The 18,451-nt window shown below is 43.2% G+C and overlaps 1 protein-coding gene, 1 non-coding gene and 1 pseudogene across 2 annotated transcripts in view; 1 reads left to right on the top strand and 2 right to left on the bottom strand.

Annotated features, from left to right (window-relative positions):
- Positions 1-18,451, top strand: part of LOC113137743 (NACHT, LRR and PYD domains-containing protein 12-like) — an 884,868-nt gene that overhangs the window by 620,203 nt on the left and 246,214 nt on the right. The window lies entirely within an intron of this gene.
- The window catches only part of LOC113137738 (zinc finger protein 208-like), an 852,137-nt pseudogene that overhangs the window by 713,212 nt on the left and 120,474 nt on the right, over positions 1-18,451 (bottom strand).
- Positions 12,193-12,264, bottom strand: trnag-ucc (transfer RNA glycine (anticodon UCC)). The gene has a single exon. It is a non-coding gene; the product is annotated as a tRNA-Gly (tRNA).

Below are 18,451 nucleotides of genomic sequence, written 5' to 3'. Positions count from 1 at the left end.
GACCTTTTTTAGAACTAAAATCGCAAAAATTCGCTCCTCCCTCTCTGGCCCCGGCCCCTCATCTGCTCCTACTGTCGACCAACAGTTTGGTATTTCGAGGATGTTCATGCTCATTTCCAGAAGTTACTTATCTTGAGGTTGAGGATACTATTAAACGGATGAGATCCTCATCTTGTGCCCTAGACCCTTTCCCTACGGCTTTGGTGAAAGCTAATATTTCTGCTCTCAGCCCCCTTATCACTAGAATAATAAACCAATCCCTTCAGTCCGGTCACGTACCATCTGCATCTGCTTTAAAAACTGCCATAACCAGACCACATCTTAAGAAATCTACTCTCGATCCTAAGATTCTTGCTAATTATAGGCCCATATCTAATTTGCCTTTTCTTCCTAAGGTCTTAGAGAAAGTAGTTGCCAGTCATCTCCAGGATCACCTCAAACACAACAACATTTTTGAAAAGTTCCAGTCTGGCATTGGAAACAGCATTGGTGAGAGTTACAAACGACCTGCTGATGACAGCTGATGCTGGATCACCATCACTCCTTGTCCTTTTGGATCTTTCTGCAGCATTTGATACTGTCAATCATGGTATACTCCTGAACCGACTATATAACTCTGTTGGACTTAATAACAACGTACTGTGCTGGTTTGAGTCATACCTAACAGACAGATCTGAATTTGTGGGGAATCATCAAACAGAATCAGGGATCAGTTCTCGGACCTATTTTATTTATTATTTACATGCTTCCCCTTGGTAAAATCATCAGTCATCTGGGAGTTTCTTTTCACTGCTACGCTGATGACACACAATTATACATGAAAACTGATACTCAATCATCAACGTCCCCAGTACCATCATCACTATCAACACTTTCAGTATGTCTGGAGGAGGCGTGGATGAATTATAACTTCCTTCAGCTAAACAGCTCAAAAACAGACGCCATCCTCATTGGATCGCCTCATCAGATTAGAACATCTGCCATAAACTGTATTACATTTTCTGGCCAGGACATTTCTTTATCACCACTAGTCACCAATCTTGGTGTTAGGTTTGACCCTCATCTAACCTTTGAAACCCATATCAAACATCTCTGCAAGACATCTTTTCATAATCTCAGCAATATAGCGAGACTTCGTCCCACACTCTCTTTACGTGATGCTGAGAAACTTGTCCACGCCTTTGTCTCCTCGAGACTTGATTACTGCAATGCACATCTGATCAGGATTCCCAATAAGAGCATTCAGAAACTCCAGCACGTTAAGAATTGTCCCGCTAGGATCCTGATGAGAGTGCGTAAATATGAACATATCACACCAGTCCTCAAATTCCTACATTGGCTTCCTGTTTCAGCTTGGATTGAGTATAAAGTTTCTCTCCTCACATACCAGTGTATCTATGGTGATGCCCCTATCTACCTCAAGGAAATTCTTACTCCACAGATCTCAGCACGCTCTCAACGTTCCAGTCCAAGAGTGGACACTTGCTCTGGTCTTCATCCCCCCAGGACAGAGGAAGTAGAGCGAGAGTGGAAAACATCATAAAGATGACACCAGGGCCAACACGGTATGCAATATCTCGCGTGGATGACATCAAGTCCAGCTTCCAACTCTTTCTACCAGAGTCCATTGAGGGAATTATACTGGAGATGACAAACCTGGAGGGGAAGCGTGTGTTTGGGGACGCCTGGAGAGAAATCGACCTGGTAGACCTCCAAGCCTACATAGGTCTGTTGATTTTAGCAGGAGTATATCACTCAAACAATAAGGCTACAAAAAGTCTGTGGGATGCAGAGTCTATATTCTTCTATATTATTCTATATTCTGGGCAACTATGTCTTTACAACAGTTTCATGTCCTTTCAAGAATTATTCGATTTGATAACAGAGATACACGACCCGTCCACTGGCGAAATGACAAACTGGCTGCCATCAGGAACATTTGGGACAGGTGGGTTAAGCGCTTACTACTTATGTACAATCCAGGCCCTAAGGTGACAGTTGATGAGTGACTGGTTCCTTTCAGAGGTCGCTGTTTCTTCAAGGTGTACATTCCAAGCAAACTAGGGAAATATGGAATAAAGATCTGGACAGCATGTGACGCCAGGAGCACCTATGCCTGGAATATGCAGGTATACATGGGGAAACCCAGTACTGGACGGGCTGAAAAAAAAACAGGGATTGCATGTTGTGCTGGACATGACAACCGGTCTCCAAGGGCATAATATCACATGTGACAACTTCTTCATATCATATGCTCTTGGTCAAGAGCTGCTGAAAAGAAAGCTCACCATGGTAGGGACAGTGAGGAAGAACAAGCCTGAACTTCCCCCTGCACTGGTATTGACCAGAGGAAGAGAGGCACTCTCATCAAAATTTGCTTTCACTGACACACACACACTTGTGTCATATGTTCCCAAGAAGAATAGAAATGTCATCCTGATGAGCACGCTACACAAAGATGCCGCTGTCAGCACCACAGAGTACAGGAAGCCCCTTATGATCCAGGACTACAACAAGAACAAAGGAGGCGTTGACTGCCTTGATAAGGTAATGTAAAGTTTCATCCATCATGTATTTTATTTTATTTTTATTTATGTGAATCATAGCATTTTGTGTACGACAGATTCAATATTGTTCCCAATCTCTTATTTATTGTTCCTTTTATTGCAGCTTACTGGTACATACACTTGTAAGCGAATGACAGCCCGCTCTGCTTTCAACGCATATTTTGTGTGGACAACCATCGACCCAACCTATAATCAGGGGAAGAGTTTCAAGAGGAGACTTTTCCTAGCAGAGCTGGGGAAAGCTTTGGTGACTCCTCTTTTTCAACAGCGCCAGCACATTCCCTGCACACCAGCCTCTGCCAGTCTGGTTAGGAGTGTGCAAGCCCCAGCCCCAGCCGCTGCCCTGGCTGCTCTCCCCCAACAAGGACATGGGCAGAAAAGGAAGTGCTGTGAGCTCTGTGCCCCTACAGACAACAAAACAAGCCTGAGATGCTGCAAATGTGATGCCTATGTTTGCAAGGCCCACTCTGACCTGAGTGTCACATGCCACACATGCTCCTCCACATAAATTCCACTGTTCTTTTCTCTGTGAAGACATTTGTGTAGAAGTAAAAGATCACAGTTTGTCATTTGTATTTTGTAGACCTATGCATGAATCTATCTGGTTACTTCAGATCTGTCTAAGAACTGAAGCATCTCCAGTTTACAGTAGAAGAAGGTTCTGCACCAAGAATGGGGCATTATCTTTGGAGCTGCCACTCTTCATAGACAGATAGCTGGATCCAGGAGAACCTGGTCTCTGTCTGCATAAAGGACAAATATTTTACATGTGTCAATACCTGTAAGGGCAGATGTCAAATGTAACATGACCTGTGATCAGGATCTTATCGTGACGTCATACTGGATATCGGTAAAAATTTAAGAGCCCTTAAAAATGTAAAGTCCTGATCCCATACAAATTTGGTGGCGTCTCTAGTCCAGATCCTATAGCAAAGCTGTGGTATAAACATTCCAGCTCCTAGTTTAACTGTTTTCCCAGTGATCCATATATGGTGGATGATACAGAGAGTGACTCCCAGACTATAATGTCATATGAGCTCAGAGATCAGCTGTGTGAAAACAAACCCAGAACATTTCTGCTGGATCTCACCAGTCCTCTAATCTATTTGTCTTCCTACTTGTATGCCTCATGGTTTTGACTAGACTCTATGTTGTCTGTCCTCTTAGTGCCACTGATTACAGATAAGGCACCATAGAACATCAGCGACCCATTGTCTGAGTGGGACACTATTCAAAGTGTTGGAAACAATATTGTTAGATGGATTCAATGGTTCATTTATTCCACAGATTATCAGTTTGGCCTTAAGGTTCTTTCAGACTCTCCCCCCTCAAAGGGGGACAGTTCAGGAGTTAAGACATCAAACACAGCTGGGTGACTGCTTGGACCAACCATAGGGAGGAGGGTACTCTGTGCTGCACCTGAACCAGGTATCCCTGATCTTAATGTCTTTAATGAGCCTTAAAAACAGCTCAGACTGCAGAAGACAACAGAAGATCCCAGTGGTTTGGAAACTCTGTCTTTTTCAAACTAACTTTCATTTCAACTTGACAATAGACAATAAAGATTATTGTGGTCCTGAATGCTGAAATGAAGCAGTCCTGTTTTGATCCTTACTCCAGCCGCTGTTTGAATCTTTCAAGTGAAATGTAAAGTGAAAACCATCCCCTTACTTTAAAATGAAAGAAAAAGATTTGTCATCAATGCACATTCAGCTGGTACAAATGTTTCCATAAAATGTCAGGATCCATGTTCTCTGGACTTCCTGTTCTATTTTATTTTGAAGGATCCTGACAGGAACTGGTTTTTGGTTATTTCAGTTTTTTTACGTTGTCCTAATTAATTGATTGCTTTCACCTGTTCCTTGTTTTGTCCCCTGTCTTTATATACCTTGGTTGTTCTTTGTTTTAGTTGCCGGGTTGTCTGCGATGAACTGCTACTTATGGTTTTGCGTACTGCCAAGACAGTGTTTTGAACTTTTGTTAGTCTTGTTTTGTTTATGGACTGCCTTTTGTTCCTCGGGATTTAAGTTAAGTATTTGTCTCTTTTGGTCTATTTCCTGGTTCCTTCTCCTGTCTCCTCTTTGTGTGTTCTGCCTCCGGCCATGTTTCTTGTCCTTGTGTTTCGTGCCCCGACCCCTGTCTCTCATGTTCTAATGTTTGTGTGATCTGGTGCGTCTCCCTAATGTGTGTGTGTGACCCAGATCCCTTCAAGCCTTGAATCCCTGCTCATGTCCATGTCCCCTGTGGTCTAGACCTTCATGCCCCGTCCCTTGTTTCTCATGTGCAAGTGTTTGTGCGATCTGGTGCGTCTCCCTAATTGTGTGTGTGACCCAGATTCCCTCAAGCCTTGACTCCCTGCTCATGTCCTTGTTTCTCGTGGTCTAGACCCTTCATGCTCCCTTCCTTGTCTTTCATGTTCTAGTGTCGGTGTTCGTTGATCTGGTGCGTCTCCCTTGGTGTGTGTGACCCGGATCCCTCCAACCTTGGTTCCTTGTGTCCTTGTCCTTTGTTCATGTTTTCATGTATACCCCGTGCCCTGATTCCTGATGTCCTGTTTGTATTTCATGTCCTTGTGCTTTCCTGCCTAGATCTGTTCCCTCCTAGTCTGTAGTTTTGGTTCCTGGTTTTCCTTACCCTGTAAAATAAAGCCTTGAGTTTGAACTGTAGTACCAGTGTGGGCGCATCTGTTGGTCCGAACTTTATAAGAGTTTCCCCGAGTCCTGACATAAAACTGATGAGAAAATCAATGTCTTAGTTTTTTTTACTATTTCAAAGTGAGGGTATGCAAACTTTTTCTTTTTGGACTGATGAACATTCTCTTAACTGAAATGTTAAAGTGCTTTGCTGCTTTTTAACAAGTTCATTTGGTATTATTTTAATGATTCACCATCACAGGAAGCTCTGGACTTTACCTGTGTGTTTCAATATATTGAGGTTCCCACTGGACTTAGGGTGGGTTGACTGGCTGTGTGCACCAACTACAGCCCCTTAACACTGTTCAGTGTTGATGTTGTGGCTGTGCTTCATCCAGTCCCACAGTCTTTTAGAAACTGGTTCCCAATGTTTTCTCCTGGTCAAGAATGTTCCAAACCCTCCTCCTCTCTTCTTCTGCTGTCTTCACTTCTGAATCATTCTTCTTCAGGGTGTGTGGGGGTTTTCTTTGGTTTGCACATTGACTTTATTCATTATTTCCACCTTTCTTTTTCAAAAAAAAAAATATTCCAATTGATCCAACATGTTTGATGGAAAACATTTCAAACCAGTTGTACATCAACTCCGTTCAATAAGACAAATATTAAATAGCATGTTAACCTTTGGATAACAAGGACCTGTGTCATTATTCTCCATGGTTTTCTCTTTATTTACTAGGAACTTGATCATTGTTTGAAACTACAGTTATCTGATTGAAAATGGTCGTTCATCTGCTGTCAGTGGAGGACTCAGAATCCTAAATCCATAGTTTGAAGAGCAACAGCTGGTCAACAAACAAATACATCTGTGCAGCAAACCTCACTGATCCACAGCTACTTGCTGTACAGTTTTCCACAGACCACCTTTAAAGCTCCACAGGTTTGGCTGAGTCTCTAATGATGTCTGTTATTTTAAAGTCCTAGACTGTTCATGATCAATACCACAACTCAGTAGTCCACACCTAGTACAGTATACAATATGCTCTTACTTGGGTCGGAGGGTCCAGGTTCAGGACTTTAAGATTGGAGGAAATTCTTTGAACTGGTCAGTCTTCACAGATAGCTGGATCCTGGAGACCCTGGAGACCCTGGTCCCAGTCATCCTCTTTCTCCCTACAGAGACTCATCTTCTGTGGTCTGAAGGGGAAACCAGGGACCCTGGAGACCAGACTAACAAACACAGTCAGGTCTTCCCCTCTAACAGCAGCAGCTTATTATTGATTGGACATTAGTTTGATGGAACCATCCCAGAGACAGAGTGTGACTGTGACGTCAGGAAACACAAGTCTAAACCAGTATCCCAACATACATCACTGAGATGGATCAATATGTGCAGGTTTAATATTAACACTCACCCTGCTTCCCACTTCCTGTTTCCTCCTCCTTCTTCTCTATGGACTTAAAAATGCAGTCTGACTTCACACTTTGCTCTTTTTCACATGTGGCAGTGAGTGGATGCTCTGCAACACAAACAGGAAGTCAACAACATCACAGGAAGTTATCAGAATTGCTCCGACCCTGTAGTATTTGTACTGTGGGTGCAAAAAAAAAAAAAAGAATATGTTATTTCAGTTGTTTATTTCTAAAAGACAGTCAGTTCAACTAACAAAGAATCAGATATTTGGTGTATTTACATCAACTCATATGTCTCAAAAATGACAGTGACAGTGACAATGGATTTGGGCCCTTTTTCAAACACATGCAAGATTCTACTGACTGACAACCTACCAAAGACATGTCTCCATTCTATTGCCAGTGACTGGATGATTATATGAAAGTTTTTCTGTAACTGTGCAGATGAAAAAGAGCTGGTGCCACATTTTACTTTGATATCAGAAGCTACAGCCATCCCTGCTCTACAGGAAGTCCCTTAGACTCTGAGGGCTTAAGATAAATGTGATGTTGGTCTAATAATAATAAAAATCAAAAAACCAGTGGTGATCACCTTAAAATTCAATTACAGGCCTTGTTGACATCAATATCCATTAAAAGAAGAAGTTACTGATAATGTCATGATTCCCCTTTGGGACTTCCTTCTGGGGACCTTCACTCTGAAGAGACTTCCTCTTTCTCTTGCAGTGGCAGCTTCACCTAATTGATTTCACCTGTTGTTAATCTCCTTTGTTGTCTCAATATATATACTTCCCTGTTCCCTTTGTTTGTGCTGTAGCATTACCTGATGACTAGGAATGTGAATGCGTCTAACTCTGCAACCGTCTCATCCGGATATTCTTAGTTACCCGTTTCATTCAGAGATTCTTAGTTTCCGTTTCATTCAGCTCTTAGTTGTGTTATATTTCCCTATGCCCTGGTGATCCCAGGAAGAAATAAAACTCTTTTTGTGTTCTGCATTTGGGTCCTGCCGCCTCTCCTTCTCACCAACACATGACAGATAAAATCACTGCAGTGTTTCAATGATTAAGAAAAGCAGGTTATTGTCACATGTGATGATTCTCCAGTGTACACACCAATTTTCCACTAAACAGCTGAAGCACGTTCTGAATCACCTGACGCAGCTGGGATAATTGTGTCATGAGTCGGTGTCGGGGTAAAAAGGAGATAGGACCCAAATGCTGGACAACCAACGGCTTTAATGATCCTGGGAACTCCAGGGGAAAAAACAAACTAAAATACAAACACTAGAAAACCGGATGGAACGGTAACAAAGAAACATTCGGAAACTTCATGGGCTGAGTACACAACAGCAAATGCTTTGGCAGGGAACAAAGGAAGAGGGGAGGTATAAATAGGGGGAAACACAACAGGTAATCAAACACAGGTGAAACTAATAAACTGCAGTGGACATTGGGCAGCCAGTCATTCTTAATTACCAATCACAGACAGCTTTGATCTCTGCTATTGTTTTGTGAGCTGTTGCTATGGTGACTTAAGCCCAGAGTGGGAGGGGGAATGACAGTGACACACCACTTTACACGCGCAGAATAGAGAAGCTGAGAAAACAACTGTAAATGACTGTAGACTTTTATTGCTAAAGTCTGACCATGTCCTGGTAGCAGACAACATGGCTAATATTGAAAATGGCCTCACTTGGGGCCTGAAGCTGTATGCCAATAGGCAACATCCATTTTAATATCGAGTTGCTGTTTCAGGGCTTTTCTGTTAAGAAAATGCTATTTCAGGGATTTTATTTTGAAAGGACAAAGTGCTGCAGGAGACTCGTGGTACCTTTTACTATAATCAGGACCTTATTTTGAATGTTCCTATACTTTACTGTTTGCACAGCAATCCCAACAACTACACAATGGATGGATCTTTTATTGCAGTCATAAAACTCATAAAACACACCTGAATATGTACATGTAACAGTAACAACATTGAATCAGCTACATAGATATTTTGCATTAACCTGATTGTCAATTGGCCGAAAATAGCAGGATCCAAGTATACCACATTTACAGTTAAATGTGTGTTATACACAGCCTGGCTAGCTCAGTCAGTAGAGCATGATATTCTTAAACTCAGGTAAAGGGTGAGGTTTGAGTCCCACTTTAAGTGGTGGTGATTCTACAGGAGAGCTCCATGTGTTGAGGTGATGTGACTTCAGGGGGGTAATAGGAGAAGAATGTATGACCCATGACCCTGACATTACAAATCTCATGCTCTCCCAACTGAGATAGACAAGGCTTGTGTTCTTCACACTGTAAACAAGGTCATGACTTAACAATCATCCAGATTTACAACTAATTTTGTATTTTACTAAACAGCATAACAAGCCCCACCCCCACTGCTGGAATGAAGAGCAGACGGGCATAGCGGCAGTGTGCTGGGCCCATAACCCAGAGGTTGATGGATTGACACCATCCTCTGCTACACTTTATTTTTGTAAGGCAGTTCGTTGGCAATGCTGCACATGTCTGCGTTGCACTTGTTAAGTGTGATGGGCTCTTCATCCTCTTTGGTTTATCCTTGAAACTAAAAAAGCACATTACTCAGTATACATGCATTCTTAATTAATGTTGAAGCTATAATTCTTGAATATTCATTGTGTAGTTTCTGTCTTTGCCTTAACCTCACAATTATAATCATTGAAGACCAAATAACAGTTTCGTCAATGAGAAAGGGATTCTAACCCACAATGCAGAGCACAGTGGTTTAGGAGTTCATCACCTTACCCACTTGGTCAGCTCATCAGAGTGCAATCTTCCACTTGAGGTAATTCTACCACAAAGTGCTCGCACAGATACTTAGCTCAGCCTTCAGTTGGCCCAGAGTGTATACACATGTATCGTGGACTCTGAAAGACTTGGGACTGTGCTCTTTGTCCTAAAATACTGAGCTAAGCTGGTCTTTTCCTGACCCTCTGGGTTTTGCAAACAGGTCTGAAAATGTCCCACTGTGACTCAATTGTAAAGCATCTCTGAAGCTCATGATGCTCATTAATTAAAGCTTCAACAGCAAAGTTAGAAAAATCAGCAGCCTGTTAATGCAGCCCGTGACAGAACCAAACTCTTTTCCTACTTTAATATGACAATAGTTACTAATAGTTGGTTCATTACTGTATTTGTTAACTGGAGTTGAAGTTGACTGCTCATCTAAACAAGAGATTCTGCTCTGACAAGTAAAAGGATAGGCCCCCTGTTTACACCAGTGCTCAAACTGTTCACACTGCAAAGGTGCAAGCTGTTAAAACTGTACAAGTCAGATATTACAAATGTTTTGACTTTACTTTTTATTTTTTTCTTTACAGTTTTAGTTGCAGTCAGATAAGGCAACATCAAGACTTGTCTACAGCAAAATATTCCAATTTGATATCTCTTTTCAAAAGTAGTTTGAGAGATTGTATGCCTTGTACAGACATATTTCCATTAGAAAAATAGGGGAAAAATCATTTGTTTAACTGTTCAAAGCAATGGTGGAGGAACAACAAGTCCACTTGCTAATTAATGATGCTGTAATGTCTTCAGGTCCAAGTAACAACTGGGCATAGTGTCGTAACTGTGACTTACACTCCACTGCAACTGTTTATGTTATGAGTGGTAAGCCTCCATCCACATTCTACTGCTACTGTAGTTGCTGGGTCCTCATCAACGTCGCCCACTTGGACGACAGCCAGAACAGCCAGATTTGCTGTACCATTGCACCCACTGCTAGGAGCTCTTGGCAGGTGACAGTAATGGGTCACAGCTATCATTGGTAAGCTCAGGCTGAGTTTTCTGGAACTGAGATGCAACAGTCCATAAAAAAAGCTCTCCTTCTGCCTGGACCTTTCATGTGTTAGGCAAACATGATGACCACTACACAACAGAAACTGACACATCCTTCGGCATCAGAACATGGTGCTGTAAAATACAACATTGCACAATAAGCCCATGGGGCACTTCTTTGGAGAAGCTAAATTCAAATGATCCAAATGTGTGTCATCTTTAGCAAATCATAAAGGAGAGATTTCTTGAAAACATGAAGCCATGCTCCTGTTGTGTAGATTAACATGTTCGCTTCAAACATCAACGGTCCCTGCCCAGCAGCCTTGAAAGTTTTAACAACTAAGCTCCTTTTTACATTGGCCGGGAAGCGTGTCAAGCAAAAAGTCCATTGTGTTTGAAATGAGATACAGATCAGGATTTCATTCAATCAAGAAAATAAGGCAAAGCCACAGAACTCTTATTTCTGTAAGCTGGTTCATTTGTTACAAACCTATGAAGCCACACTAGAGACTAAACTTTTATCGCTGTCCATGGTTCATACTCTAATTTTCTATTACTCATGAGGGATTCTTAATGATACTGTAATGTTAATGGTTACAAGGAATGGCAGCTTTATGTGCTTATCTTACACAGTGGTGTTTAAGGTGTAGACATTGTTAACCACTGTAGATGTTTGTGTCTGTGTTAGTCAGTGTTCGGTACCAGCCTGAAAACAACTGCAGCCGCTGTATTTATTGATGTGTTGTGATGTATGTACATTAACCATTAATGTGCCAGATTTACCAGAGAAATGATGATGTCTGTGCTGCTAAGTTTCTCTGATCTAATGGTCAAAAACAAAGCAGAGCCATGACGTTATTTTAACTGCAGCCTCAGTCTATTTACTGTAACGTCATAATGCTGCTAAGTTATGCTGTTAAATTATATTCTCATGTTGTTTCAAGTCACATTGGGAATGAGATTTGTGTTGTACTGTCTAGTGCACCTGTTATTACACAAGGACTAACCTTAACTACAGTGTGTTTACTTTCTTCTAATACTCTAAATGTGACTGAACTGAATCTAATTGTGTTAAACAGCTGTACAGCTTTATGTCCCACACTGAGATGACATTTGTCAAAACATGCTGATTTTCCAAAGTCCACTGGTGCATTTGTGTGTTACCAGTAATATCACAGACACTATGTTGTCAAAAACATGCATCCATAGTCAAACTAGGAAGTTGTAAGTCAAGCTTTTGTACCAGATGTTATGTTATTTTAAATTTACTTTTAATCTAAAGTCCATTGGTTCAAGCCCCACATTGCGCAGGGCTTTTTAAACAGGGAATTTCAACGATTAACCTGATCTGTAGAAATGAAAGAATATAGAAGTCAACAGGAAGCTTTACTCTGGTGATGAGCATGTTCTAAGCTGTCAGGATGGAAGGACTGGGCAGTAAGCCTGTTGTCTGTTACTATTGTGTTAAAAACACGAGCAGACCTACTCTCTATTTATTGTCTCTTGCTCGTGTTTTTTATTATTAACATTATTATGATCCACCAGTGCAAAATGCAAATATTTTGCCCCACTCTAAAGATTTTGTTCTGGAATATATTAGAGGAATGACACAAACACAGTGTGTCGATATCTGTGTTGGCAGTTATCCCTTCAGAGAATGTGTCTATAGTAACTAAGGTCAGGTTATGGTTCAGTGCAGTGCTGAGCACTGGTTGTCTACAGAAACTACTACAAATTTAATCTTATCTGTTTTTTTTGTGTTAAAGTACTTGTGATGGCTGGGAATCAAACCCAGATCAACTACTTGGAAGGCAGCTATGCTAACCACTACACCACCATCACTGTACAGAAAAGATTTTCTGCTCTACAGTGAACACTGATGTCTGGAATTCAACAGGGAGAGGAAGAGGAGGAGAGGGAGAGAGGAAGGAGGAGGTACGTCAGCAAGAGAAGTGTCACCCTCGTTTACTCTGATAACATGAATACTCATTGTAGAAACTCACATTAACCAACCCCGAGCTGGTTTAAGGACCTTATCTAGCACCAGAGCACCTCTCATCACAACACACAACATTAGAAAATCTATGTTAAAGTCACACAAACACTGATTTGTCTGTTTGCAGTGCTTCTGCAAGCTGCCCGGCACAGGCTTTGAGTGTCCAGGGGTTGATGTTATCTGGTCCTTTAGCTTTTGTTACCTTCAGTTTGGAGACTTCATTCCTCTCTTGATCAGTAGTGATGGCTCTGCAGGAGGTTGTTGGTGAGAAGGTGTCAAGTGGTGATAGTGGTGGAGGGCAGTGTGTTGTATATGTATATAGTGTATATATACTTCTATTTTCATTATGGAATTGTACATATGCAAATGTTATATCTCTTTGTGTATATAATTGTATTATATTTATCTAATCAAATTTTTTCTGTTACTTTTTATGTTATTTTGCTATCATCTTTTCAAGACTGTTTTCAGCATAACTGAGCTACTGTGACCAAGCAATTTCAGTCAAGAGGAGGAAGAAATCAAACTTGGAATGAGCTAATAAAGAAAACCAGTGATAGAGAAAAGGTCTTCGCATGGTCAATGTCTCACGTTTCTGATCACAGACCTAACAAATGGCAGGGTCCCATGTTGTAATGGTTAGCGCTCTGGACTTTGAACCCAGTGATTTGAGTTCATGTCTCAGTGGGACCAGTTTAAGAAAAGGAGCTTCTTGTTATGAAACATGACTTACAACTTAACTACCAACATAATGAGATCCTGACACAGGAACTTCAATCATCTCTTGGTTTCAGCTGCAACATCAATAAAAATAATATAATAATATAAATAAAGTCTATCCCTCACTGTTCTTCTGCCAGTGCTCTCTTTCTGAGTGTCTTTCTCCTCAGAGTGAGAGGGTCTTGATAGTCTCTGTGTCTCCAGCAGTGTTAATTTTGACAACAGATTTTAATTTAGTTTTAGTCATAGTCTTTTGACTAAAATGCAATTTTAGTTTTAATCATATTTTAGTCATCTGCTTTGTTTTAGTTTTAGTCGACTAAATAGCATAATATTTTAGTCGACTAAATCTACAGTAGATTTAGTCGACTAAAATATTGTTACGTTTTGCCAAGTGTCGGACCCAAGTGCAGTATAGAACCAGACAGGGAGATGAGAAACAGAGTCAGGAATGTGTTTAATACTGGATCAGGAGTGACGTATAAAGCGATTGTGAAGGCAGGACTAAACTAAACTAAACACAAGAAAGGTAGGCTATTTCCTGATAACCAAGCAGGACTGATTCACAGGTCGTTCCGATATCCCTGTGCGATGAGGAATCTTTTGACACCCGCTCTTTGTCGTGCCGAGGTATAAATAGAGTCAGGTGAGTAGCAGGCAGGCAGTGCAGCTCATGAGGCCCCAGATGTTGCTGGTTACCTGATTCAGAGCAGGGAGAGGACACACACACGCTCATTCATTCAGAAAGGGAGGAGAGAGAGAGCAGAACCTGGACAGACAAGGCTTTAATCATGGCATGACCAGACCCTGACAAATATATTGGGTTTGATTTAAGTGTAATTTAGTTAAACTCTTGTAATATACAAAATATTCTAAATTAAAATTAAATAAAAACAAGTTTCATTAAATATATGGAATATGGCCTTTCCATAAAAGACCCAAAATTAAATATGCACTGTTTATAACTTGCATATGACATTCTTCATTCTTTAAAGCAAAAGTGCAACTCCCCAATATTTAAAAGAAAAACTGTATTTGGAAGTAATGCCATTGCATCAAACGTGAAACTGACCCATATACCTTTTCTTTGTTTTCTCCCAGCTGTTGCCATTTCATTATAGTTTAAGTCAGACAGAAACGCAATGTAGGCTATGATGATGTCATGTACTTGCGCATCCCGCATCACCAGGCGGATCAGTTACTTTTCTTCTTGTCTTACAAGATTAATTCTGATTGGATCTTTTCTAAAAACGTCCCTCACTCACATTTTCTCACAACTCTCGTTTTTATTAGTTAACAAAAATGTCAATATATTTTAATTATAGTTTTCATCATAATAACTTAATTTTTATTTATGTTTTCGTCAGTGAAAACATTTTGTTGACGAAAATTATAAAGAATTATTTCGTCAACGAAATTGTTATGGGAATTGCCTGTTACCACTGAGGTGAATAGGGAGCTCAGTGTACGGGGTGTGTGTGGGGGGGCGTGGCGTGTATGCGTGTGCCCGATGCGCGTGTCCGGTGTGTGTGGGAGGGACGGAGAGCAGAGAAATGACTGAAGTGGCGATTGGGGCTAGTTTTGTTTAGTTAGCTGTTAGGCTGGAGTGTATACTGTTCTCATTGATTGCAGTACGGCAATAAAGCTACAAAAACTCTTCAGAAAGACTGGTGTCAATCTTATGTGCCTCACTACTCTAACCAACAAGTAACGGGAGTTAACCCTGGAGGACGAGCACCTTCGGCCCTGGAGAAGTCCGCACGGACCTCCCCTGTGTCCCCCGACCACGGTCAGGAGACCGAAGCAGGAAAGGTTAACACTGGCGACCACGAAGGGACTCTCACACGTTAACTAAATAAAGTGGTGAGCACAAAAAGAAGAAGAAACCGAGTGGCTAAGAATATCTGTATTAGCGTACGCGGCTAGGCTAGCTCAATATGACCGCCGCGGGCTATCCCTGCGATATTGATGGGCATGAAACTAAGTACTCCAACCCATTTATGTCACTAACCAGTGGCCGGGAAAATGAGGGATGTGCTGAGAAGGCTTCCAAAAGCAGGACACTGGTGAAATGTGAGCATTATAACCCGTTTTTGTGTGATGATAGCTGTGCTAACACGCTTACTAATGGAGGGAAACTGTTCACGGCGCCTAGCAGCCCAGTTCAACTCAAGTCTTCCGGCACAAATCCTTTTGTTGATGCTGAAAGTCAAAGTAACAGCCGGGAGGGGAGCATAGGCACCAACAGGCACCACTATCAAGCCACCTCTATACCATTAAAAGTGCACTATGCAGACACCAACCCTTTTTCCTCTGCTCACATGGGAAGTTTTGTACACAGCACACCAGCCTCCTCTAATTCTGCAGCATGCATGCTCCCAGTGAAAAATACACCATGCTATGACCCACAAGGGGTCAGTAATTATGGACTTTCTCCCAAAAGACAGCCACCCTGCTCACATTCACTCCAGACCCGCTGTCTGCCGCGTCAGTCGCTATCTGACAGCGAGGAGGACAGTGATCCTAGAGAGAGGGTCCCCACCTTACGTCCGGGCCAATACGATGGCACCACACCATGGAGGGAATTTCTACACAGGTTCGAGAGTTGTGCTGAAGCTAATTACTGGTCAGGAAGGACGAGGGCAATTCAACTGAAATTCTGCCTGGTTGGAGCAGCAGGGACCCCCGTTCGTCCAAGTGGGACTACAACCGCCTGGTAGACGAGCTAGAAATTGCATACGGTCCTTCTTCTGACCATGCCACTGCTGTGGCTGTCGAACTGAGACAACGAGTACGCCAGCCTGGGGAGGCCCTACATGTTTTAAGAGATGACATATATGGAAAAGTGACTGTGGCTTATGGTGACAGGGAAGAGACTGAACAGGACGCCATAGCTGTTGAAGTTTTCACTAATAGTCTGGGTGATGCAGAAATGATCCAAAAGCTGTTGGAGAAGAAACCAGCCACATTAGCTCGGGCTTACGACATAGCTCACCGTCATGCAACCACGAAAAGGGCTGCATCGTATGTCACCAGTGTCATGCAGCCGGGAGCTCGCAACTTAGCTGAACGCAGGCCGCGTGCTGCTGTGGTTAGAGAGAGAGAGGGAAGCGAGACTGCCACTATCGCTACACCCGCAACTAGTACTATACCCAACCAGTTTGTCCCATGCACACCCTCGCCAGCACCAAAATATCACAGACACTTTAAGAAAGGGGAAATTCGCTGTAATAACTGTTATGGTTGGGGTCATAAACAGAACCAGTGCCCTTCTCCCCACAGAACTACTAAAGCCTCAATGTTAAGCACCCCGATTGGCGGCCCAAAGCCCACGGTACTGCACCTTAAGGGCCAAAGTAGAGAAATGAGCATCCATTTGCGCATATACGAATGGGATGTGTGCGCTGTTTTGGATAGTGGAGCCCGGAGAAGCGTGCTGCCCTTGCACCACTACAATGCCATCCACCTCGACATGAGGCCTCCACTACAGTCATCAGTCGTTGAGACTTTGCTGGGAGTGGGACCCAGAGATGTACCGGTGCTCGGTGAGGCCCAGATACCTGTTCATATCAACAATCGCCAGGTGGACGTGGATTTCCTAGTGGCGGATATAGCGGGAAATGAAGTGCTGCTGGGTCACCCATTCCTCGTCCAAGCCGAGGCCCGTCTGGATTTTGGGAGACACCGCATTGTCCTGTTTGGTGAGGAGGTGCCCTATTTCCAGGCGGGGGCTAGCCCCAAGTCGCACGCAGTGAGGATAGCCAAAACTGTTGTGGTGGAGCCTGGGCGAGAGTATTTGGTAAAAGGTGAGGTGCATTTCGGCGAGGCAGCTCAAGGAGACATGATGCTTAGCCCCACTAAAGGTTTTGTCGAAAAGCATAAGGTACTCATCGCCAGAGTCCTAGTTAATGCCCAGCCCTCCAAAACCATCCCACTTCGCCTTTTTAACCCTGGCAATAAGACTGTAACCATTAAAAAAGGTGCCATTGCAGGTCTCCTCCAGCCAGCCGAAACCTTGCAAACCTCCAGTGTTTGCCAAACTGCAGAGACACAGGCTGACCCTCCGGTGGTTCCACAACACCTGCAGGAGCTATATGCCCAGAGTTCCACAGACCTTAACGATAATGAAAAGCTCCAACTAACACACTTTCTGTGTACCTATGGGAGTGTCTTCTCCACGGGACCCGGTGATCTGGGCCGCACCAACCTCGTTCAACATGATATCATAACCCGTCCTGGGGCCCCAGTCAAGCAACACCCACGTCGGATGGCGGTGGAAAAACAAAAACATGCAGACCAACAACTTAGTGAGAGCCTGCAGAGTGGCCTCGCCCAGCACAGCCACAGTAGTTGGGCCTCACCCATAGTTATGGTGCGCAAGAAAGATGGGACATACCGTCTTTGCATAGACTACAGGGTCATCAACGACCACACCATAAAGGATGCATACCCACTGCCCCGCATTCAGGACACTTTGGATACTCTCGCCACTGCCAGGTGGTTCAGCACCCTGGACCTAGCTTCAGGTTACTGGCAGGTTGAGCTGACACCTAGAGCACGTCGAGCAGCTGCTTTTTGCACCAGGACAGGACTCTTTGAGTGGAATGTCATGCCGTTTGGACTCTGCAATGCCCCGGCGACTTTCCAGCGGCTGATGGACCGCGTCCTGGCTGGTATGCAGTGGGAGACCTGTTTGGTTTACTTAGACGACATTATCGTGCTGGGTAGGGATGTGACGGAGATGCTGCAGCGGCTGAGCCGAGTGTTTCACAGACTCCAACAGGCTAATCTGAAACTGAAACCTACTAAATGCTGTCTCTTTCGCCACCAAGTGGTCTACCTGGGTCACATAGTGTCTGAGCATGGTGTGGCCACTGATCCCAGCAAAGTTCACAAGGTCCAGACATGGCCGAGACCCACGTCAATCCAAGAGGTCAGGCGTTTTGTCGGGCTGGCTTCATACTACCGCCGGTTCGTCAAGGACTTTGCCTCTATAGCCGAACCTCTACACAACCTGACCAAGAAAAATGCCCATTTTCAGTGGCACACTGAACACCAAGCAGCTTTCAGCGAACTCAAGCGTCGGCTAACGACAGCCCCTGTCTTGGGTTATCCACTTGATTATGGTGAAATGATATTGGAGACTGATGCAAACGACACTGGCATTGGTGCCGTACTGTCACAAGTACAGCAGGGCACAGAGCGTGTGTTAGCATATGGGAGCCGCAAGCTGGCTAAGCCTGAGCAAAATTACTGTGCTACAAGGCGAGAACTACTAGCCATCGTGGAGTTCACATCACATTTCCGGCAGTA

Source organism: Mastacembelus armatus, unplaced genomic scaffold, assembly GCF_900324485.2.
Source record: "Mastacembelus armatus unplaced genomic scaffold, fMasArm1.2, whole genome shotgun sequence".
NCBI classification, from domain to species: Eukaryota; Metazoa; Chordata; class Actinopteri; order Synbranchiformes; family Mastacembelidae; genus Mastacembelus; species Mastacembelus armatus.
This window is presented reverse-complemented; position numbering and strand designations above follow the sequence as displayed.